The sequence below is a fragment of the Pinus tabuliformis genome, chromosome 9 (genome assembly GCF_031772625.1).
Source record: "Pinus tabuliformis cultivar Carrire ecotype Pingquan chromosome 9, CPIR1, whole genome shotgun sequence".
NCBI lineage: Eukaryota > Viridiplantae > Streptophyta > Pinopsida > Pinales > Pinaceae > Pinus > Pinus tabuliformis.
In genome coordinates this window covers 673,070,572-673,096,381 of record NC_142307.1, presented here as the reverse complement: position 1 = coordinate 673,096,381, position 25,810 = coordinate 673,070,572, and positions in this window count along the sequence as shown.

Here is a 25,810-nt window from a genome sequence, read left to right as displayed (position 1 = left end):
CATGGAATATGAGAGGTTAATATTATACCAATAAGGCACACTAAAATAAAAGGAATATGCCAGATAATAGATAATATATTTGATTTGACACCTATGTTCCATTAAGGAATTTAATAGTTAATAGGTTATCGCATTTTTGTGTACACATTCTTCATATATTAATTTACACTATTGAAAGAAAACTGTCTTTAATGGTGTGGCAACTTTTCTCATAAAATATGGGAAAACTACAAAATCTAGATTTACAAACTTTGAATTCTATTATAATCAATTATCAATCTATCAATTATCAATCTATCAATTATTCCCACAGGCCTCGAATGTACCAGACATATACATTTAATAAATTAAAAGGTAGAGTGCATTTAGAGTCCTATCATGTTAGGTATGACATGACAATATGACAACTAATTCAAATAATATTTAATTCAAGATTCTAAGGATGGTGTTTACTTGTAAAAGACAAATATTGAAGTTATCCAAAGGTGGGGACAAGAAATGGAGACTTGAGAACTATTCAAAAGAATTTCATGGGACCATGTTTAATAAAAGGAGGATCAAGTACATACGGATATTGTGAACGACATGAGTAGGTAAGGACATGAGAATAATGTTGGTGGTGTTAATGTTACTTGTGCATCAAGAGATTCTTGAATAAACTCATAACTTGAGTGTCAAACTTGTATGGGAATAAATGAATATATTAAGACAATGGGGATAATTGCATTATTTGATGGGAATTGGTATGGATTCCCTATCTATACCCTATGTGGATATAACATCTGGACCATCTATTAAAAATATAGTTTGATTTTGTTTTTTATATCGATATTTAAGTGATAAGAAATAAAAATCCTGGTAGGGGTCACGTTACCAATTACTTTTTATCAGTTAAAAAAATCATAAAATAAGATTGCTGTAAATTTTTCATCTACATTAGGGGAATATTCTATTGTTGATAGCATATTTTACCATGCTTTGTTGATTGTTGCTTCTTATTAGAGTGAGAGTATCAAGATTTTGTAATTATTATATTGAAATGCATCATTTTGAGTTAAAAATTTAATATTTCATAACACCAATTTGATATGTATTTATGAGAATATATATATATTTTTAATGTAAATTAATGTCAATCTCTTTATTGCAATTTAAATAGTAATTGTATTGTCACTAGGTCATAACATTTTTTTGTCAATAATATCCATAGCCTAAGTCATGTAAATTTTCACTTTTGGGAATTTTTTTTACACAATGCCACTTCATAATATAAATCGTATTGTTGATGATCTCCCTTAATTTATATATTCCCTACAAAATTAATTAAAATTTACTATGTGAATGTGGTATCACATCAACTTAGCATGTTGCAAGCACAAAATGAATCATTTTCTCTACCTAAAATTGTAACAAAATGAAAAGAGAGTTCAACAAAATATTGAAATAAAGAAGAGAGCTATAATGTTTTAGAAAATTTATCATAAATGAGCTATAATAATTGATAACGGGACAAAAGAAAACATACTACAATCATAAGGTACTACAAGTTACAATAACAAGGTATTAAGGAACTAAATCACAAAGAATGTTAAGAGACCCAGTGGCGGGAGAGGGGAGAAGGAGGAAGGGAGATATAAGTAAAAGTATTATATCTGTCTCCTATATGGATGGTGGAAGAGGCTATGATGAGGGGTGGAATAATGAAAATAAGGAATGCATCTCCTAGGATAAGGCCATACTTTGAAGACAATAAGAGAGAAATGAAAGTAAAGAGTGAGTTATGGAAAAATGATCTAATATGAAAAGGAAAAAGGGGTGCGAATGGAGAACAAGAAAGAGGGGGAATGTAGGATAAATGGGACTTAAGGAGTGGTAAAATAGGAGGTGTCATAAAAGTATAATGCTAAGAGAGGGAGGAATTCATGACATATTTATGGTATATGAGTAGTCCCAAACATTTAGGAAAACTCAAAGATGGAATTGCTCCATAACTACAAGATCCACTCTTCTTCTTCTTCTTTCTTATGTGTGCATTCTTTATAGATAAATAGGTTTCCATTATTGAGACATGAACCCATACTGGATTTTAGATCTACATCTAAGCTTAGTATTCTTAGAACATGGTGAAATTGGAGTAAGGAGACTATTTGGTGGGATCCTCATTAATGATGTAATGGGGGCATAAGGGGTTTATAATAGCTAATTAAATGTTAGGTATGGTGGTATTGACGATGATGGATGCCTCCAACACATAGGGGATCTCCCCGATATGAGGTCCCAATTAGACCTCACATTGTTTGGTGTAGGAGTCCCATCTGACTATATGGTTTGGCCACCATTGCAAAAGGTTTTAGAGGTGCTCCTTGGTTACGTCACATACACAAGATATCATAAAAAATCTTTGGGGAAACAAGCACGTAAGCTTTGTGTAACATTGAATGTAGAATGCATAGGGAACTTCAACATCTATAAAAAGAGACGAGCCTTCGATTAGGGACGTAATAGTGATATCCTAAGAGAGACCGTGAGCGAAAGAGACAAAATTGTTGATTAACTTGTAAATTAGTTCACAAGATAAACAATAATCGTAAAAGAATAACAACACTTATTGAACAATATACATATCTAAGCAACAAAATAGTTCATTAGACTTAGTATGTATTACATCAACATATATTGCAAACATATCAAGAATAGTCTTACTACATTCATGATACATGCATGAACAAATGCTTGCTCGAGGATATTTTGATTATTAATGAAAGGTTTCAAATACACTATTACAAAAGTGAAACACTAGATCCAATAGTGGAACATGAAGCCACAACATGCTTCTACAAAGAATGATTTACCTCCTATGCAACACAAGAGAATCCAAGGTAGAACTCTAAGAATCCAAGCCCTTTACTTGAGTTATGAGGAGTTGTTTATTATAAATGACAATGAATTTTGAGTTTCCTCATGATTTTCAACTTTTATGACGTATGGGCTTCCATATAACCTTTCACATTATATATATGACCTTTTACATTCCACATGTGTGTTTTCACATTTCACATGTGTCTCGTGGACTCCATTACATTAAATTTATTACAAAAGAGAAAATGACAATGAGTTATGAGGACTCCATTTATTTCAAATGTGTCTGTTGGACTCCATTACTTGAGTTATGAGGAGATGTTTATTATAAATGACAATGAATTTTGAGTGTCCTCATGACTTTCAACTTTTATCACCTATGGGCTTCCATATAACCTTCACATTATATATATGACCTTTTACATTCCACATGTGTGTTTTCACATTTCACATGTATCTCTTGGACTCCATTACAATAAATTTATTACAAAAGAGAAAATACATCTAGGATGGTGGATATATAAGACAAAAATCATAATAAGACAAACTACTTTCAAATAGATAAATCAATTGTTTCTTCATGGAGTTCATTAGTGATGTATGAATGCCATGCTCTAAACTCCATTTCTACGACTTTGATTCAGATTGGAAGCTTGACCACAAATTTCATATTAACCTCCAATGCTTATGTCAATATAGATCTAGAGTCAAATTGTACATTGTAATGACATTTCTAGAATTAATTCCTAAATCCTACCAAGTTTTAACAACTGTAATTTAAACAAGAATTTATCAACATAATTCACTCATACATACCTTCTTTCCATGTTTGAAGTCAACCCTTAGCTTTTGAAGCTCCAACTTTTCTCCTGTTACCAAAATGACTAATTCCTCCCTTCTAAACTGGGCATGACCTCGGTACCCTGCTCCAGAATACCTCGAGAATTCAATACTCTGGCCCCCGTGCCCAAAAAATTCAAGAACAACCAAGGCTTAGTTTCATTCTATTAATAACTCTCCTTGAAATTGTTTCCTCTGACTCCAAAGAAAATAATAACCTTCCATTCCCCTTTCACAAAACCCCCCTCCCTTTCTTAAATAGTGGAGGTTCCTCCCTTTCTACGCATTCACCCACTGGCTTACGAAAGGAAAATATATTTTGTTAAATGGTGGCTACCTTGTCATGTTTCTTCATTTAATTGAGTTACGATGGTTGCCTTGTCATGGTTTGCATTAAAATGAATCGAATGACACCTTACTTGGAGTGACATCACTTTTCTTTTGATTTAGTAAATTAGTATATATTTATATACGTTGTTCCATAGCCTTGAAAATTTCATGTGAAATTTTGTTAGTGCTGTTATCACCCCAAGAAACTCTCCTAGGTTGTATATTAGAGATGCTCGGGAACATTACAAACTCAACAAAAAGTTGGATAAATTGGCGGATGAATGAAAGAAATGTTGTATATTCAAGCCAGATAACCACTTCGACTATGATTGACCCCAGACATGGGTGAACACCCCCAGACTACAAGGCTTTTAACCACCAATTACTCACAGTTTAAAGAAAATGTGATGATGGAGAAGACTGATCACACCAATAGATGCACAGGACCCTGTGATGGCCAGCTGCAACCAGTTGAAAGGTCTGTAAATCTGTTTTCTAATACACAGACATGATCACAGCTCTCTGGCACTAAAATAACAAAAACCTACATACAAATTCAATGATATAGCTAAATCCTAACACAGAGGTGGGATGAAAGCCCCTCTAATGCTAAACATTAACAGGACATGAATAAATGCAAAACAGGCACAACCTGGAATAAGAAGAAGAAGTGGAAAGTGAGAAATTAATAGCAAAAGAAGCTTGTATTAGCTGAAAATGCAGACCATAAGCTGCAGGTTACACATTAGTTACAGTCTCCAGAAATTGAAGCCTACAACAGAATAACACTCATCAACCTCATTACATCCCGTTTTTTGGTATATATAGAGTTTGACTACAAAATGGCTCTACAAACCTATGCGTGGAGGGGTCCTAGCTGACCACCAACCGCATTTACAAACTATTATGGGCCTCTGATACATTCTGACTGTTTTAATTAACAAATTTGACATTCTCTGGTACTTTGTTGTACCCCTTGAACAGGTGGAATGTTTCATGAATAAATGTCCATAACTGTTGAATGAATTCAACTGCTCGAGGCAGTACCTTCCCGTCCTTGACTGTGCTATTCTTTAACTGTGGTAGCTGATGATTAAATGTGCGGGTTGCTGGATCATCTCTTCCTTCTTCACGTGCATGAATCAAACCAAAAACACTGAAAAACGCCTTGAAAATGGATGAAGAGTTGAGAAAGAACACTGGCTGTTGGATGAATCAGATGGACGACCTAGATCTGATAGTGAGAGGCGATGGAAGACACAAAGGCGCAGGGATCTATAGCAGCCGCCATATCGCGTAAACGAATGGTGAAAATTGGATCAAAGGGCGCTATCAGGGAAGACAGGTGGAGAATGATTTGGGCCGTCAGATCGTAGTGGGCAGGATCGAACAGCTATCGGGAGCGGAAGCTGCGCACAGGTTAACGAGCGGGGGATCGTACGTGGGGGCGGTAAGTGGTTTCCCTGCATCACTCTGCAGGAATGGTAGTTTACGTAGAAGGAGGAGCGATGCAATTATATTGCGCAGCATGGCAGATAGGTCTGGCAGGAAACCGCCTTCCCCGCTGCCTAATGGGCATGCAAGTTCACGAGGCAGGGGAAGCAAAAAGCATCAGATGACAAGGTGGGTACGATCGGATAGCGGGATTTAATCGTAAGTTATCGGATGTGATATGACAGGTGAAAACTGCGGGCCGAGGCTTTATTAAAGCTTAGGGTTATGGTTTTATTATATGCGCGCTTTTACAAATGGTTAGGACTATAGTGCCAGGGTAAATTGAATAATATGCTTAAACAAGATTTAAAAGGTTTTAATCAAAAAGAAGCCTTGGGGCCCGAAAAGGGTTTGAAGGAGAGTAAAGGGGATATAAGGGGATGGAGGAAACGGAGGTGTGGGAGTTATAAGGAACAAGGGAAAATGAAGGAAGAAACATGAAAGATTGCTGCCAGCCTTATACAACCAAACCAACACTGCTCAACACCTATTTTTATCCATCAAACGCTGCAAACTATAGTAGAGCTAACACTGGCTCCTTCTGGGGATGAGATCCTCCTTGTGAGGTCTCAAGAACCTGCAGACCAGTGCCTTTCTAGCTGAAAACAAATTAGCCAAAATTCCTAGTGTTCCATTGGGAATCGAGTCTACTTTGCCTGCACAAAACTGCTAAAAACAAAATATTTACAGCCTTTAAGGCCAAAGACCTTAAAAAAAATAAACTTTTAAAAATTGCCCATTAACTAGGCCATCAAAAACTGCTTCTCCCCCCATACTTTTCAGTATAAAGGTGTTGTTCCCTTGAACCTGTGAAATGATGAAAGGCCCTATCCAAAAAGCATCAAATTTCCCATGATTTCCTTTCTTTTCCTTCAGTGCATCCCATTTGAAAACTAAGTCACCAACCTGAAAACTATTTATTTTTTCCTTCTTGTCAAAGGATTCCTTAACCTTTCTCTGATGTGCTACAACCTTTTCAACCAGTTGTTCTCTAATCTGATGTATTTCTGCTAAATCAGTGATCCTTTGTGCCATTTCCTCTTCCTCATCCTGCTCTGTTTGAAGGAGTTTTGCCACAGGGAGAGTTAACTAAATAGGGAATACAACTTCAGTGCCATATACTAGTTTGAAAGGAGAATTCCCTGTGGATTTTTTAATGGTCACTCTGTCAACCCACAGTGCATACTTTAGCTTTGAATCCCAATTCTTTTTATTGTCCTTTAATAGCTTCTTAATTATCTTGATCAGAGTTTTATTAGAGGATTCTACCAGACCATTTCCTTGTGGATAATATGAGGTGGAATGAACAAGTTTAATACCCATGGAATCACACATTTCCACCAATTATTTTGCGCTAAAAGTTGCTGCATTATCTGTGATTAATTTGTGTGGACAACCAAATTTGCTGAAGATATTCTCTTGTCAAAAACTTCATGACCACATTATGATCAGCCTTCCTTGTAGGAACTACTTCAATCCACTTGGTAAAATAGTCAGTGGCTACTAATATCCATCTATGCTGGCCACTGGAATGTGGATTGATTTCTCCAATGAAATCCAAACCCCACTGCTGAAAAGGTCCTTTTGCAACTATTGGTTTTAGGGGCAGGGATTTCAACTGCTGTTTTCCTTCAAATCTTTGGCACCTGTCACAAGATTTAACAAAAACAAACACATCAGAAAATAAAGTGGGCCAATAGTACCCAGCTCTGAGAATTTTATGGGCTGTAGTTTTCCAATAGTGATGCCCTCCACACATGCTGTTATGAAACTGCTGCATAAATTCTTCTGACTGTTCTTTGTCCAGACACCTCAAAAATATTCTAGATGGATCCTTCCAGTAGAGCAGATTTTTATTGATGCAATATTTAGCTGCTCCGAGTTTTAAAGTTCTAGCTTGACTTTGAGTAAATCCTGAAGGGATTTCTAGCTTCAGCGAAAAATTAATTATTTCAGAATACCATGCACACGAAGCTAAATTCTCGGCCATTGACTGTTTTTTCTCTGTTTCAACTATTTTTTCCTCTTCTGCCTGACCATCTTTTGCATTTGCATATAGGAAATAAATGCCCAAAGACCTGCAATTTTCTTCAGCCAATAACTTGGCAAGACCTTGACCTCTGACCAGCTTAGTGGGCTTCAGCTCTATATTAAATTCTATCATTTTTGCAATCCATTTTTCCCTCCTTCCATCAGCATTAAGTTGTGTCAAGACATCTTTTATTGCAGTAGAAGGCACATATGCAATTATTTTTGAATGCAAGATATAAACTCTGAAAGCCTTTAAGGATTTAATAAGAGAATATGCCTATTTTTCTATAATATCATACCTTAGTTCAGCATCCCTCAAGTTCTTGTTGAAAAATGCTACTGGATGTTTTGAACCTTCTTTGTCTTGCTGCAATAAAACTGTTGTAATGGTGTCTTCATAGGCAAATGAAAACACATGAAACTCCTTGCTGAAATTAGGACTTATTAAAGTAGGAGCCCCCATAATAGCTTTTTTGATGGAATCAAATGATTTTCTTGCTGCATCAGTCCATCTTACCTCTGACCCTTTCTTCAACATGGAAGTCACATGCTTAACCAATTCTGCAAAATTTGGAATAAACCTCCTAACAAAATTAATTTTGCCCAAAAAGGATTGGATTTCTTTCTTTGATCTTGGGATAGACAAAGTAAGTATGGATTTTACTCTTTCTGGGTCAATCTGAACACCTGCAGCAAACACAATATGTCCTAACAACTTGCCTTCATTTAAAGAAAATTGAGATTTTTTGGGATTGACTGATATTCCAAACCTTCTGCACTTTAGAAACACTTTTTTTAAATGTTGTAAATGATTTTGATGGCTGCTGGAGTAAACTGTTATATCATCAAGGTAGATAAGCACAAATTTTTCCTTCTCTCCCACAAATGCTATATACATAGCTCGCTGAAAGGTGGCTCCAGCATTCATTAATCCAAATGGCATTTTGGCATACATAAAAGTGCCCCAAGGAGTGGTGAATGCAGTCTTTTCTTGATCATCTGGGTGCACAAAAATCTGATTAAAGCCTAAAAAGCCATCCAAGAAAGACATGACTTTGGCTCCTGAGACCTTTTGCAACAAGTGCTCCATTTTCGACAGAGGATAGTTGTATTTCTTGGAGAATTTGTTTAAATTTCTGAAATCAACACACAGTCTGATTTCTCCACTCTTCTTCCTCACCACCACTAGATTGGCTACCCATTTTGAATACCTGAGAGGAACAATGATCTTGGTAGCCAGTAACTTTTTAATTTCTTTCTCAATCAGTGCAAGAAGCATGGGATTTATTGGCCTTAGCTTTTGTTTGAAAGGAATAGGTATTTTTCCAGAGGGATTTTATGCTGAATTATATTCTTATCATAAGTTTTCAGGTCACTATACTCCCAGGCAAACACATCAGCAAATTGCCTCATTAAATTACAGTATTCAGCACTTTGATCAGCAGACAAATGAGTGGACAAATTCACATACCTAGGTTGACCTGGACTTCCTATATCATGCTTACAGACTGCAGATTGGTCTTCTTTTTGGGCATCCTTGTAAGGCACATCATTCTGGTCAAACAGTCTTTCAAGAGGAATTATGCCCTTAGGAATATGATTACTAGGAAGCTGGACAATGCTGTCTTTACCAATTTTATTTCTAAGCTGGGACTAGGGGTTTTCTAACAAGACATCATTTTCTTGGTCAATTTGCATTTCAAAGAACTCATTAATGACTTGAGAGAACCTATTTATCTCATCATCATCATCAAAAACTTTCCAATGGTGGAAATTATCAGGCAGGGAAGGTCTGTACTTCATTTGGACTTCATAAACTAATCTGGGAGGCATGGGAGGTATAAATAAACTAGTAGAAACACCAAGGGAATAAACACGCTAATTTTTGGCTCTAGGAATGTATGAAATACAAAAGTAATCAAAGGAATCTCTGATTCTCCATACCTTATCTCTGTATGCTTTCAGCCTTAGGTGCTTTGCCTGAAATGTTTTATTCACTTGCTGAATTATCAGATCAACATCTCCAAACACTTTCAGATTCTTGATTCCTCTGTCTTTTGCTACATTAAGGCCTAATAACAATGCTTCATATTCTGCTATATTGTTTGTCACTTGCAAAACTAGCTTAAAAGACAGTTGAATGCTTTCTTGTTGTGGAGATACTAGCACCACCCCTGCTCCTGCAGTCTCCCTGGTACATGCTCCATCAAAGAACAACTCCCAAATCTGATTTCCTTGCTCTTTCTCGGCCTGAACTGTTTGTTTCATGAGTTGCATTACGGCCTTCTGAGACTCTTCTATTTTGAGAATGCATGCTCCAAAATCAGTGTCCACTGCATATATAAGATGATTTGTAGGATTCTTCTCATCATTGATAATATATGACAACTGTGCTTCTCTATACAATCTCCTGCTTTCTCCTCCAAACACTGGGACAATTGCATAAGATAGATCATTTTGTAGTGTCCCACCTAGTCTCTTAATCCACCCTCTGGATAACAGCATGCCAAACTTAGGAGGGACATATGCTACCACAATATCCATCATCATACTCTTCATAGGCAGCTGAGTTAAGGTAATGGCCAGATCTTTAATCAATCCAAGACATTTCACCTTCCTTGAATCAAAAGAAAATAAATCATGATAGGGTCTAGTGATATCAAGGCCTAACTCTTCCATGACAGCTTTAGGCATTAAATTGTGGCTGGCCCCTGTGTCTAGCAGGAAATTGTGGAGGATTTTGTCATGAATGGTCAATGAGACATAAAAAGATGGAGAATTATTATCAGCAGGTTCAATCATGGGGCTGAGCACAATGGCAGGCTTGTCATCTTGCAAATTGACAAAGTCAGTGGAGGTTTGTGTGGTTTCTAGCTCAAGGGCTTTAAGGATAGGCTTCCTAAATACTTCACTCTTCACCAACTCAACCAGAGGCACATATATTTTCAATTTCTGAACTTCTGACTCAAATCTGAAAGAAGAAGATGATTTATCAGAACTTTTTACCTCTTGAACTGGAGCTTTGAGGATGACTGGATCAGCTACTAATCTTTTCTACCTGCTGTTCTGTGATTCTTTTTGGACAACAGCTCTTTGCACAGGATTCTCTTTGACACTCTTTGCATTCGATCTCAGGTTATATCTCTGCTGCTGCTCAGTAGTTTGTAGAACAACTTCTTTGTCCCATTCCTGACTATTTTTTTCCTGTAGCAATGATTGCTCATACTCAACTAATGTCAAAAATGCAGTGCTGCCTTTATCTTCCATGCCGTGAATTTCATCCTCATCTTCTTCAAATTGTTCCTCCTCCATGACTACATTTTGGAAAGGAGCTTTAAATTTCCAATCTTCTTTTGTTTGTTCACCCCTCTGCATTATTTGTAACTGCTCATTTCCTCTTCTGAATGGATTCTGATTTCTTGGAGCAAATGTGTTTTGCTGCCTTGTTTTCCTTGAACTGTGTTCAACTTTCAGCTTAGAAATTTCAGCAGCCAATGACTCTATCATCTTGGTCATTTTTTCTAATTTAGGCTTTGAAGATGATGCAGAAGAAGTAGAAGCCTAACCTCTCTACCTTCTTCTGTCAGCTTGAATTTTAAGCTTCTCTGCAGCCATGATGTTAGATTCTACTTCTAGGGTTACATCTTGCATGTCTGCTAGAGTAGCACATCTCTTTTCTCTCAATAGCAGGCAGAAATCAGAGTCAAAAGCATTGGCATAAGTGAGTTTGTGTTGGGTGTGGAGCCTGATTATCTTCTATATTCAAAGGTATCACCACATAGGACCCCAGTTCGAAATGGGGGCGGCAATGCCGCCCGTAAAATATTCGCTGCAGGGGGGTCTAGGGGGGGCAACTGCGAACTTTGGGAGCCCCCCCTGGCGGGGGGTTTCGGGGGCAGCGCCCCTGAAGCTAAAAATAGCTGTAAAATTTCCTTGTAAAAGCATAGAAATTTCTAGTCAATCTGGGCCGTTCATTAGGCGGATGATTTGACGGTAGAACTTGTGTTTAGTTTAGGGTTTTTTTCCTTAGAAGGCAACCCCTCTCTTTGAATGAGGGTATTGTATTTGAGGCTGTGTGATACATGTGTATTCGGTGAGCAAGAAACAAAGAGGTGAGACTGTGAGAGAAACAGAGGATATTACAACAGATTTGCTGTAGGTTGTGTCTCTTCATTTTGCTGGATAATAGAAAGGAAGGATTGGCTGTTCGGGGTGGACGTAGCCCAAACTAGGTGAACCACGTATATCTGTGTCTCTCTTGTTTTGTGCATTTTCTGTGTTTATATTTCTGCAATATTTTATGTGTTCCATTGCTCCGTAATATATAATTTTCTAACAGTTTGGTAGAGGTAGGAGTAGGCTTTACCTCAGCTGGTATCTTACTATACATACGATTGAATCTTTTATTAAAATCAGGTATTGATTCCCCATTTTCTCTCTTCAGATTACTAAACTCAATATGATAATACAACAAGTCTTTTTTATCTCCCCATTGCTTCAAAAATGCATCATCTAATGCTTCAATATCTATTATAGATCTCTGAGGTAATTCTCTAAACCACTTCCTAGCCTCTCCATCAAGGCTCTAGACAAAAACTCTCATCCACACATCATTTTCACTTATGTCTAAATTGTCAGCATAACTGTAAAAAGCTTCAAGGTGTTCTTCTGTTGTTACTCCCTCTGTTCCAGTGAATTTAGGCATATATTTTTGATATTCTCCCACCAACATAGGATTTAGAGGCACAGGAAATACCAGAGGTCCATATCTGGCGGCTATAATTCTTTCTATCCTTGTAGGTGCTTGCTGTCCTACCATGATTGGAATATTTTGAAGAATACTAGCAGATTGAATGGTAGGGAGTAATGAGATGGATGGTAGAGATAAAGGGATGTTTTGGACTAAATGGGAAGCTTTCTTTGGACTGAGATTCAAAGGGGAACTAACTGAACAAGGGGCTAAACTTATCTCTGAAGGAATTTCTTTATCAACAGTGCTGATTTCTAAATCTTCAAACTGTAAATCTTCAGCAACAACTTTATCTTTCAGAGATGAATAAGATTTCTTAGGCTTACCTGATCCTGATGCCTCTTTCTGTGAAGCTTTCTTCGTTTCAATAGTTCTCTCAAGTTCAGCTGGCAATTTCTATGGATTTCTTCGAGTGTGTCTCACAAACTGAGCTAGAACTTCAATGTGGAGTCGCCAAATGATGGTCTTCCTCCAATGGAGTCACCAGACAAATGATTACAACTAGAAACTAAGTTCAAACCTTGTCTGTCATCAAAGCTTGAAGCTATGTCATTCTCCCAGTGAAGTTGAGATTCAATTCTCCTCTCCCCGGCAACGGCGCCAATTAATGTTATCACCCCAAGAAACTCTCCTAGGTTGTATATCAGAGATGCTCGGGAACATTACAAACTCAACAAAAAGTTGGATAAATTGGTGGATGAATGAAAAAAATGTTGTATATTCAAGCCAGATAACCACTTCTACTATGATTGACCCCAGACATGGGTGAACACCCCTAGACTACAAGGCTTTTAACCACCAATTACTCATAGTTTAAAGAAAATGTGATGATGGAGAAGACTGATCACACCAGCAGATGCACAGGACCCTGTGATGGCCAGCTACAACCAGTTGAAAGGTCTGTAATTTTTTTTTCTAATACACAGACAGGGTGACAGCTCTCTGGCACTAAAAAAATAGAAACCTACATAAAAATTCAATGATACAGCTAAATCCTAAAACAGAGGTGGGATGAAAGTCCCTCTAATGCTAAACATTAACATCACATGAATAAATGCAAAACAGGCACAACCTGGAATAAGAAGAAGTGGAAAGTGAGCAATTAACAACAAAAGAAGCTTGTATTAGCTGAAAATGCAGACCAAAAGCTGCAGGTTACACAGTAGTTATAGTCTCCAGAAGTTGAAGCTTACAACAGAATAACACTCATCAACCTCATTACATCCTGTTTTTTGGTATATATAGAGTTTGACTACAAAATGGCTTTGCAAACCTATGCATGGAGGGGTCCTAGCTGACCACCAACCACATTTACAAACTCTTATGGGCCTCTGATACATTCTGACTGTTTTAATTAACAAATTTGACATTCTATAGTACTTTGTTGTACCCCTTGAATAGGTGGAATGTTTCATGAATAAATTTCCATCACTGTTGAATGAATTCAACTGCTCGAGGCTGTACCTTCCTGTCCTTGACTATGCTATTCTTTAATTGTGGTAGCTAATGATTAAATGTGCAGGTTACTGGATCATCTCTTCCTTCTTCGCATGCATGAATCAAGCCAAAAACACTGAAAAATGCCTTGAAAATGGACGAAGAGCCGAGAAAGAACGCTGGCCGTTGGATGAATCAGATGGACGGCCTAGATCTGATGGCGGGAGGCGATGGAAGACACAGAGGCACATGGATCAATAATATCCGTCAGATCGCGTAAACAAACAGTGTAGATTGGATCGGAGGGCGCTATCAGGGAAGACGGGCAGAGAATGATTTGGGCCGTTAGATCGCAGTGGGCAGGATCGGATGGCTATCGGGAGCAGAAGCTGCACACAGGTTAACGAGTGGGGGACCATATGCGGGGGCGGTAAGTGGTTTCCCCGCACTACTCTTTGGGAATGCTAGTTTACGTACAAGTAGAAGTGATGCAATTATATTGTGTCGTGTGGCAGATAGGTCCGGCGGAAAACTGCCTTCCCTGCTGTCGAACGGGCATGCAAGTTCATGGGGCGGGGGAAGTGAAAAGCGTCAGATGACAAGGTGGGTACAATCGGACAGCGGGATTTAATCGTACGTTATCAAATGTGATATGATAGGTGAAAACCGTGGGCCCAGGCTTTATCCAAGCTTAGGGTTATGATTTTATTATATGTGCGCTTTTACAAAGGGTTAGGACTATAGTGTCGGGGTACATTGAATAATATGTTTAAATAGGATTTAAAAGGTTTTAAGCAAAAGGAAACCCTGGGGCCTGAAAAGGGTTTGAAGGAGAGTAAAGGGGATATAAGGGGATGGAGGAAACAGAGGTGTGGGAGTTATAAGGAAAACGGGAAAATGAAGGAAGAAACATGAAAGATTGCTGCCAGCCTTATACAACCAAACCAACACTGCTCAAAACCTATTTTTATCCGTCAAATGCTGCACACTGTAGCAGAGCTAACAAGTGCAATCACATATTGTAGAATAACACACTTTGTATTCTTTAAGCCTTGGTGTTTTTATGCTTGCTTGATCTGCTCGACAAACTACTTTACTTCCCGCATGTTGGTATCATTGTCTCTTTTTTATCCAAGTGGACCCATTGAAGGCAACCCATGTTTTTGTGCTAGGGATTCCAAACAACTATGAAATTCACTGTAAGGAGCTAAAGTGTTAGTTTCTTATTCTTTGGGACCAGTGTAATTCTACATATGGAGTCACAACTGTAATTTATCCATTTCTATAGAAACATTGTCATTGTTGACTAGCTTCTCTGGCACATCTGTGTATTTGGTGTCACACTCCTGTATTAGATCAATAACTCTTTTCGCAACCTTCAGGAGCTTTGTTGGGAACGGGTCCCCTAGGGTCAATTTTGGGGTTAAAGGCCCAAGTTTTGGGGCTAAATACCCATGTTTTCTATAAAGAATGTAAAGTCTCCGCATTTTGTGGTCGTGGAGCGCAAAGATGTAAACAGTAAAAAAGGGTTTCCGCCATTAGTTTAGATAGTTTATGTCGGCTTGATGGGATCCGCCCTTGGTCGACGGGCCATGGGAATGTATAAAAAGGGAGTCTTAGAAGAGTCTAAGGAAAGTTTTTGGTAGAGTTCTAAGTATGTTTTTGGGTCTGTGAGAGCTAAAAGTGAAGAGTCTTAGCATAGGTGAGAGATAAGAGTGAAGAGTCTTAGCATAGGAAGAGGCTCTACAGCTGAGTGCGCAGAGGCCTAGGGTAGAATTCCATAGCTAAGCACGTAGACCCCTGCAGCTATGTGCACAGGAAAGTTAGAGTTTGTACTGGAGATCTGAACCATCAATAAAGAGAATTATTCTAGAGATATCTATGTATGATTTATTTTACTTCTGTTATGAATGTTGCGATTATATTATGTTGAATACAAGGTTTATGATTTAATGCTATATTGATGCGGGAATCTATGTATTTTACTTTTTCATATGAATGCAAGTAATAATATCTGTTTACGTGAAGATAATCGTAATTCATGTTGAAATTAACCAATACTTAAGCTAATGAGGGTAGACACAGAAGTAAGGATAATTACAGAGGTGCGTAAGCGTCTGAATTGCCTATTTATGGTCTGTGAATGACGATCAGAGACTTTTCCAGAGGCTTCAAGGACGAATAAGAGAAGTACATTAATAATCCCTAAAGGGATTATAGGTTTGCGCTAAGGAAGCGATAGGGTATAAAACTGACATCACAACCATCTCAAGGTGTGGAAACTTGGTTCCTGCATCCCCCCATATTGCTTTGGGTGAGACTTTAGTCCGCGCTCCACGGATTGATGCCGAAACGCCAGTATTGTAGGGATTTGCTTAGCTAATTAAAACTGAACCTAGGTTAGGACCCATCGAGCCAACAAATGATTCCGTTGTCGGGACCGGGATCTGCATCACAAGCTGTGTGATGTCGCATAATTGGAATCCAACTAAGAAAGAGATCGAAGACTGGTTGGATAGAAATATCCACGAATTCACGGCGTAAGAAAATAAGAATCCGTGGTTGATGAAAGAACAGTGGTTGGACTGATACCTGTACATATAAATACACAAAATCTTCTTCTGTTCCTTCCCGGTGGAGTTGTATGAGTGGATTGTGAAATTGGCATATGACCAAGGAAGGTGGAGGCTTGACAGTCCAATAGTCTGGACCCCAAGTTAGTGCAGAGATTAGAAGCCTCTAAAGATAAGATCATGCGCATTGTCAATCATTGGCTCGATCGTATCATAGGAGGGTTCATGACTGAGTTCACGGTCGATACCTCGGTTAGTTACAACGAAGCAGAGTGACCCTTCTTTAAGGGGCCACGAGGTAAGTATTTAAAATCGTTAAATACTTGGATTAAGATGCTCTTGTGTGAAAAGAAGGTTATGTAGCTACCTTGATGTTTAGGGCTATGCGAAGTGGGAGGACGTTCAGGAACAAGGGAAGAACAGGCCCTGAATATAGCCCACTAATTGAACCCCCTTTGAGTGACAACGAGGAAGTAGCATAGGCATCTTCGCAGAGCATTTTTCAGTTGATAAAGAAAGGGTTCTCATGAACACCTCATCCACCCACACTACCTTCATCTTCACCTTTGCCACATATGCTTTCGCCTACACCACCGCCACCTCTGCTACCATTCAATATGGTGAACTCTGTAAAACTACCTGTGTTCAATAGACCTAAGTCTAAGGCGCAATCAATTGTGGGATTCAAAGAGATCATGATGAATCCTGGTGAGACACCCTGGGATCTAGATCAAAGATTGAAGTGTACGATCCGCGAGGCTAACATGAATTTGATTGATGGGCATTACCGCGAATTTTTTGTGGCTTTTCTCCTACCTCATCTAAGGGTTGCGCTATCACAACAGAAGATTGGGACCCAAGCGGAAGCTCTGGAAATCGTGATAAGATTGCACGAGACACCAATGAAAGATGCTAATCTGGGGGTTCAGCAGATTCATGTGTAGTTACAGAACCTTTGCCTAGAAATGCAGAGTTTGAAGAAAGATAGAACAACTCGGCCAGAGGCATGCGAAGAAGTTTGGTGCCTGAAGTGAAAAAGCGAGGGGCATGACAAAGATCACTGCCCAGTTTTCGCAAATTATGTTGTAGCATGGGGGACAAGGGATTTGAGGCCGGAAGCTCCAGTAGGGCCAAGTACAGGGCTCGCGCTATGGTGTGCTATCTGTCAGGTAGCTAGAAAACATGTGACAGACAATTGCCGTTGGTTGCAGAAATTCGTAAAAACACCACAACAACACTTCTGTAACTTTTGTCAATCAGTGGGTCATGATGAGCGCAATTTCCATAGTTACGAATTAATGATGGATAGAACACCTGCATACATGGTGAACGTAGAAATGTGGCCTCCAGACCAGGGCACTGGAGGAGCGTGAGGCGGGTATCAAGGGTGTAGACGAGGCCGAGGTGGAGGAGGACCTGGTAGAGGTTAAGGGTAGGTTATTTGTTACAATTGTGGGGGACTAGGACACTATGCGTGAGACTGCTCGAATCTGACACATTTGTCATGCCACTATTGTACTCAGTTTGACCATGCAACAGAGGATTTCCCTATATTGTTAGCTAAGATACGTGAAAAGGGGGCACAACCTCAACAGCCAACTCAGAACTTGTAGATGATGAGGGCTGAGCCTCGCGAGGAAGATCCTAAGGTAAATATTATGTTGCGGAGTGGAGCAATGACTGGTGAAGATAAGGGGAAGAAGCCTGAAGAAGGTGAGTGGGTCCACAAAGTGCCAGAAAAGGAGACCAGGTTTGATCTAGAATGTGCAAAAGAAATGTTTATGGAAGCAAAGAAAAGCTTCGCTAAGGCCTCTACCTCAGGGAGTCACGAGAAGCTGGCTGTAGAATGGACCCGTCCATGATTACCACGTTTTTAGAGACCTGCATGAAACTAATACGCAATAGAAAGGCTGTGAAGGGACTGCAAGAGTTGATCAATAGGTGTGCTAGGAAGGAAAACGTTATTAACGAACCACGCATAGTCAGAAAGATTGGCAGGCATAAGACAAGAACGGGGCATGAGATGAGGCTTACTATACAGATAGGAGAATATGAGATGGATCAAGTTATTTTAGATTTGGGGCCAGACACAAATGTTTTGCTGAAACAGACATGGGAGATAATGGGGAGACCTGCGATACAATGGTCTCTGATTCAGTTAGTTATGGTGAATTAGTAGAAAATCATCCCAATGGGGAGGTTGCAGGGGGTAATGGTTGATTGAGGGCGCAAGTGCACCAGTTAATTTTGATGTGATAGAGATTGTGGATGACAACAATCCCTATCCCGTGCTCCTTGGGATCGATTGGGCCAGTGACATGAATGGGGTAATCAATATGAAGAAGCGGAAGATGATATTTGATAAGAAATCATTCTGCATAGTGGTGCCATTGGATACTGCAGAAGAACCATGCTATGCTGAACTGGTTCGTGATTATGAAAGTGATGACGATTTGGACCAGATTTACAAGATAATGACATGAGATCAGGATTGGGTGAATCTGACAGTAGACGAACGTATTACATGGGACTGTGAGAGTTCTTGTACATCAAATTCATATGAAGAAATGGAGCACTACAAGAATTGACTACATGAAGTATCTATGCTGCGATGTAATATGATGACCAAGTCGTTGTGCTGTGTATCATCAGAGGTAAGAAATCTGCCTTACTATGATGGTTTAACTGATGTTGATCATTTTCTGGATGCATTTGAGAGAGAAGTGCTAGAGAAACATTTCTTCCAGGCCCTGGACTGGGCACTGTACACTACACCTGCGAGATGGTGAGGCACACACAAGGAAAATTTTGATGATTGGCACATATAAAAAAAAATGATGAGAGTGCGGTTTGGCCACCCACAAGTGTGGCTAACAGAAAAATATGATGGGAGGAATGATTCGCGCGACCATTTGGCCAAATGGAGTGAAGTGTATAGAGCAAGGCTTCAGCAGGAGTGGGTCCATCTATTTTATCACACCTTGGATGTTATACCAATAAATTGGTACTTGGAGATAGAACTCCGCTATGGCACTGAAGAATGGGATGTTTTGTGCCAAGGATTTTTGATGATGTTAAGCTTTGAGGATGGGTTTGAATGTATCGATGAAGCATTGTAGGAGGTTAAGGCAGTGATATTGTTGGCTTGAGGGGACCTGACTTAGGTTCAGCGTTAGTTTTCCAAACAAATCCCTACACTACTGGCCCTTTCGGCATCAGCCCGCGGAGCGTAGACTGAAGTCTCACTTGAAGTAGTATGGGGGAATGATGGAACCAAGTTTCCACACCCTTGAGATGGTTGTGATGTTGGTTTATTCCAACTATACCTGCCTTCACGTGGGTGGCTCAACCCTCTGTTCCACCCTTCAGTACCTTTGCAAAAGGGTACAATGGGCTTTCGCGTAGCCCTAACCTACAATTGAGGTACTTTCACGCTGCTAGGGAAACGAACTGTAGTATCTCCCAAACTAGGATAAGCGTCTTTCTTATCTTATTAATAGATCTTAGTTAGCTTCATGTAAATAATTTTTTTTACTTGCGTTCACTTAACCAACACAATTACATATATTCGCGCATCATATAAGAATTATAAGTGAAATTCATACCCAACATATCAGGATTCATAAACAGGAAATAAAGATGCAAAAATGGTAGAATACTTCTCTTTAATGATAATTCCGGATAATTACATACTCAAATTGCCCTGTGCACTTAGCTGCAAGGGTCCGTGCACTCAGCTGTAGATTTCTGGGCCTCTGTGAACTCAGCTACAGAGCCTTTACCTACGCTACGAACCAAGACTTAGACTTCTACTTCAGAGCTATCTCTCATACATAATTTCTTCATGTTCCATTCATTGATTGATTCCTAAACTACTTAGAGCTTAGCTCTATTTATACAATCCCATGCTCTACAGACCATGGGTAGATATTTTACAATCGACATTACATTTCCAAAATAAGGGCGGACAACCCTATGACTCTTTAACATCTATGTGCTCTGTGACCACAAAATGCGGAGTCTTTACATTTGGATTACAAAATTTGACCAAAATATGGGCTTTTAGCCCCAATACTACCCTTGGGGGATCCCGTGCCCAACAGGCCCCCAACACAAACACTATGACTCACCCTCGAGTCACTTAGCAGGTGCAGAGATCTTAGCGTGAAGGCCTCCCAGCTTCGTTTGGATAACTGCAACCTCGGCAACACACTGAGCGACCGCCTACTGGACTTCTTCCATTTGCTGCTCGATGACTGCTGCTGAACTACTGCCCTGAATCTTCTGTTGAGTTGCCTACAGTTGTGAGAGCTTTCCTTCAATGGAGGCTATGATCATATATGCCTCGTCTATCCATGGTTGTAGGCGCTCTTTTAAGGCTGATTCTTTGTGCTAAGTGACATCCACCTGTTCCTTGATCGCCTTTGGCTCTTGCATCTGTGCAAGCCTCTGCATAAGGGAAATCATCTGCGTAGTCCCTTTGACCTCGTCATACCTTTGTTGTAGCTCACACACCTCTATCTCTAGGTGCTCTACATTCAGGTCCTCTTGTACGGTGGTTAGGACCTCGAATGACTGTTCAAAAAGGTGCATGAAGTTTGCCACTGCACTGTCAATCACTGCTACTTCTGTTGTAACAATGGTGGTACGCTGTTCCCTAACTTCTGGCAGAGTTGAAGGCTGAGCCTGCAACTGCAATTCTGTGATCTGTAGGTTCAGCTCCAACCGAACCCAGGCCATCTCTGCTCGAGCGTCGCACACCCCTGTGGCCAACTTGCTGGTGCGAGCCTCTACTGGTTCTTCTGCCTGAATGTCCAACTCCGGGACCATTCGGAAGGCTTTCTCCACTACCTACATTATTTTCTTATTCTACTCCATTGCCTCATTATGTTACAAGCCCAATTGCTTGATGTTGATGCGCTGCTCGCTCATCACCTGCAGAGCGCGACTCTCTCGGGCCCTGAGTTCTATGGTGACTCCATCTTGCAAGAGGTAGAGTGTCTCCTGAGGGAACATGACCATATTCAATCCTACCCCTTTTAGACTGCTAACCATGGGCTTGTCAGCCTCATTTTTTGTAGTGAGTGCCCCATCAGGTAGCAGTACCACGTTGGTTACCCATGTGCACAACATATCCTCAGCAGCTGAAGTGCCTATCGCGAGGCTGATGGACACTGTGCCAGCCTATGGAGTGTGAACCTGCAACTCCTGTAGCTCTGTCCGGAGAGCCCCCGATACCAACTGCTTCTTCTCTTCAAACTGTTGGAGGGCCTTCGTGGTGACATCCCTCACCGTTTCTCCATTGTCGTGGAAATCCTCCTCAGTGAGGGTGATTGGGTCCAAGGATGTCTTTGAAGCCTTGGTTTTCTTCCATGAGGCTACCTTCTCTTGCAAGCGAGGACACTTGAGTTGGGTGGACATCGTCTAAGGGTCCGCGCCACCTTTCTCTATCTCTATTTCTGCCTCAGCCCTGGGTGAAGGTGACTTTTGTCCTTCACACTCTTCTCCTCCTGTCTTCTGTTGTTTGGCCAATTTGGCAGCGTTGCGCACTGCCTGGGCCTTAGCCTTCGCTTCCTATTTTTTGCGCTTCTCCGCCAGCTATGCCATTCAGAGCTTTGTTTCTTCCTTCTTATGCTACGCAACAAACTTGTACGTTTCCACCGCGGAGCCTGCTAGAGCGCGCTACTCTGGCGGCCAAGACTCGAGGACTATGAAAATAACATCATCAGTTGCTAGATATGGTAAGTTATGCCATGTCTTCCTAGGGTCCTTCTGTGCTCTGATAAATACATGGTGGAAATTTTCTTTGAACTCTGCAAAGCTTTGCAAACTTTCATATACTGTGGGTGACAGCCGCGAATTGCAATTTATCCCCATTCGACTACTCATCTCCATCAAGATACAAAAGATCTTGCTTTCTTTTATACGTTACGCATCCTTGGTCGCCCACAGCGAAGCGTACTTCATTGCCTTTGGAAGGTCAAGTGTGACCGAAGGGAATTGGCTATCTTCGGGAAGCTCCCATGGCACCAGTACGATCGACAACAGAATCCAAGCATAGTGAAACATTTTTCCCTGCTCCTGTGCCTCGTTATAGTTCACAAGGAAGTCACCGCATCGATAATTCGCCCAGTTGAACTGGAATCCTTCCGCGCATTCGGCTGCTAGTGCAATCACAAGTGCGGGCACCTAATCCGTCCGGCACTTCTGCATCACTTCCCTTGCTAAAATTTGTGTTGCGACCTTGACTGCAGGGTTGTTAATGCTGGAGATGGCATATCCTCGCTTCTTCTTCTCCAACTTGAACTTCTTCTTCATAGCTTCTGCGAGGGCCAACTCACCACCTTTTCCTTTTGATATATTGGCTGGATCCTCCCCTAAGTAAGGTAGTTGTGTGATTTGATGGATCAAGTGGTCTGTGATGGGAATGGGCTCCTCCAGCCACAAACACCCATCATGTACCAAGCAGAGTAGCTACCTGATGACAAAGACAGTCACTGGGGCACAGTGATAATGTGGCACCAAGAGTAGGTTGAGCAACCCGGCTTTCTCTACACCCTTGAGCCAGGTCCACGGCTCCAATTTGTTGAGATTGCAACAAGATGATGGAGCTTAGTGAAAAGAGTCGCCTTCACTAAGTGGGCCCGCAGGCTATTTTTGGCGCAAGTCTATTTTTAGACTATGTCTATTTTTAGACATATGGATCATGTCTATGTTTATGGATGATTGATCAAGTTGGGAAAATAGATGGACTTCTATTTTTGATGAAAGTGTGAGTGATCACAGTGTGAGTGATCAAGTCTATTTTTAGACTGGCTGTCAAAAATAGAAAAGTCAAATATTATTATCTCACAATAATATTTGGACTATAAACTTAATCTTATTCTCTTGGAGCACTTCAGTTTGAGCTACGGAAGTGGCACATGCAGCTGTCAGAAAGAAATTCGTTTTTCTTATGAGTCAGTTGAGTTGTTGCATGCATGACTTCAGTTAGAACTCGAGTGAGTTGAGTTTAGTGGACTGGAGGTACAGTTGATGGAGTTGTGTTCAGTTTAACTTAGTTAAACTGGTTGTAGTTAGTCTAACTGCAGATAGACTAATGATGAGTTGTTAAACTAATTATTAACTCATAATACAACTAAAGAATACATCAGTTAACTCAGTTGCATGTCAGTGCATGTTCAGTTCAACAGGGACAGGTGGTAGAGAATCAGATTGCTATCAGTTGTGACTATAGTTGTGCACCAGATCTTGCACAATCAAAGGATTGAGTATGCCAATGAGTTTGCTCACGTCCACAAAGAGTGAGTGACTATTTTGCAGGTGAAAATCGAGTTTGGGAAGCAATTCTCATCAGTTTTCAGAGCAGGTATTGAGCAGTGGAGGCAGGCAAGCAGTGGAAGAGATTTGGAGATCAGATCTGAGCTGTATTGTGTGTAACAGAGGTGGAGATACTTGTGAGAAGTATTATGCTGTGTAATGTTACATGACTCAATCATTAATATACAGATAGTGTGGGGTTTTTAGCGAGATGCTTTCCCCGTGATACATACTGTGTTAATGTGTGAATGCTCTTGATGTTTTATTGTTATTGATGCTGCTATATTCTTGATCAACGTAGAGGAGCTTATGTATTGTGTATGTTTTCCGCATTAGTACATGATCAGGATAATCTCCATTGAATATGTGTTAAATTATTCAAAATTTCTACATGGTATCAGAGCTAGATGATTTGTAGAAAAAGTTTCTACATGGTATCGGAGCAGCTTGATTTGTAGAAGAGATTTTTACAGGATATCAAGCGAGGGTTGATCGGAAGCAGTTGAGTTGGTTGCTGGTGGAATTCGAGTTTGCAGCAGTGTTTTCTTGGTGACAACGCAGCAATGTCTTTCAACGGATTGCAAATGTTATTCCAAAGCAAGAGCGACCTGGCGCTCAAGGATAAACTCAGTAACAATAAAGGTGAGAATGGATCTTCGTCAAAGGGAGCTGATGAAGAGAATTGTGCTTTGGCTGCCAAAGCAAAGAAAGGGAAGAGCAAGAAAGCTTCTCAGTTTGGTGCGAAAGGCAAGAAGCAGGATATGTCCAAGGTGAAGTGTTTTCACTGTCACCAGCATGGACACTATGCCACAAATTGTCCGCAGAAGAAGAAGAACAAGCAAGCTGCTGGATCTGCAGGGGGAGAGGCTTTAGCTTCTCAGTTTGAGCTTGATTTTTCATTGATCGCATGCTTGGTTTCAAGTGTGATGGGATCAGTGTGGTTTCTGGACAGTGGTGCGTCTTTTCACATGACGGGAGATAGAGATTTGTTCTCTGATCTGGAGGACAAAGATCTTGGAGTGCACATCGAGATGGGCGATGATGGTAGATACAGTGCGACCGGTATCGGTACCATTTCCTTTGAGAGGGAGTCTGGTAAACCCTTTGTATTGAAGGAAGTCATGCATGTTCCAGGATTGAAGAAGAATCTCATCTCAGTGGCGATGTTAGAAGACAAGGGGTATGATGTTGTTTTCAGCGAGGGAAAGGCCTTCCTGCGCAGCAAGACAACTGGTGAGACCCGGAAGATAGGGGTTCGAGTGAGGAACCTTTATCAGTTGCATGTAGATGGATGCGCAGCAATGGCAGGCAAGGCAGAAGGATTGGTGAGTCGGGATGATGGCGAGTTGTGGCACAGGAGATTGGGTCACCTTCACCATGGAGCCTTGAAGATACTGCAGCAGATCACTACAGGGCTTCCTAAAGGCACACTTGCGCAGTCAGATCAGTGCAAGGGGTGTACTTTGGGGAAGTTTGTGAAAGCCACCTTTCACGAGAAGGATAGTCGCGCCACGACGATCCTTGAGAGAATTCACACAGACGTGTGTGGACCTTTCTCAGTTGCTTCGACAGCAAAACACAGGTATTATGTGATTTTTGTTGATGATTTCTCTCGTAAGTGCTGGATCTTCTTCATGCAGAAGAAGAGCGAGACATATTAAAAGTTCTGTGAATTCAAAGCACTGGTCGAGAAGGAGTCGGGGAAGAAGGTGAAGGCTCTTAGGAGCGATAATGGTGGTGAATACATCTCGGACGAGTTCAAGGATTTCTGCAAGGCAGAAGGGATTCGTAGAGAGCTCATAGCTCCCCATAACCCACAGCAGAACGGGGTAGCTGAGCGGAAGAACAGAACGATTGTGGGTGCTGCACGGGCAATGTTGCATGATCAGGGCCTACCCCTTCACTTGTGGGCGGAAGCATGCAATACATCAGTTTATGTGCAGAACCGTTGTCCTCATAGGATACTTGGCATGAGTACACCCGAGGAGGCTTATTCTGGTAAGAAGCCTGATCTTTCTCTTTTGAGGATTTTTGGTGCTAACGTTTACATGCATGTGACGAAGGATGCCAGAAAGAAGTTGGAGCCGACTGCAGAGGTTGGGATATTTGTGGGGTACACTGATACGCCCCACAACTATCGTGTGTATTTTCCAGACAGTGGTAAAACTGTTGTGCG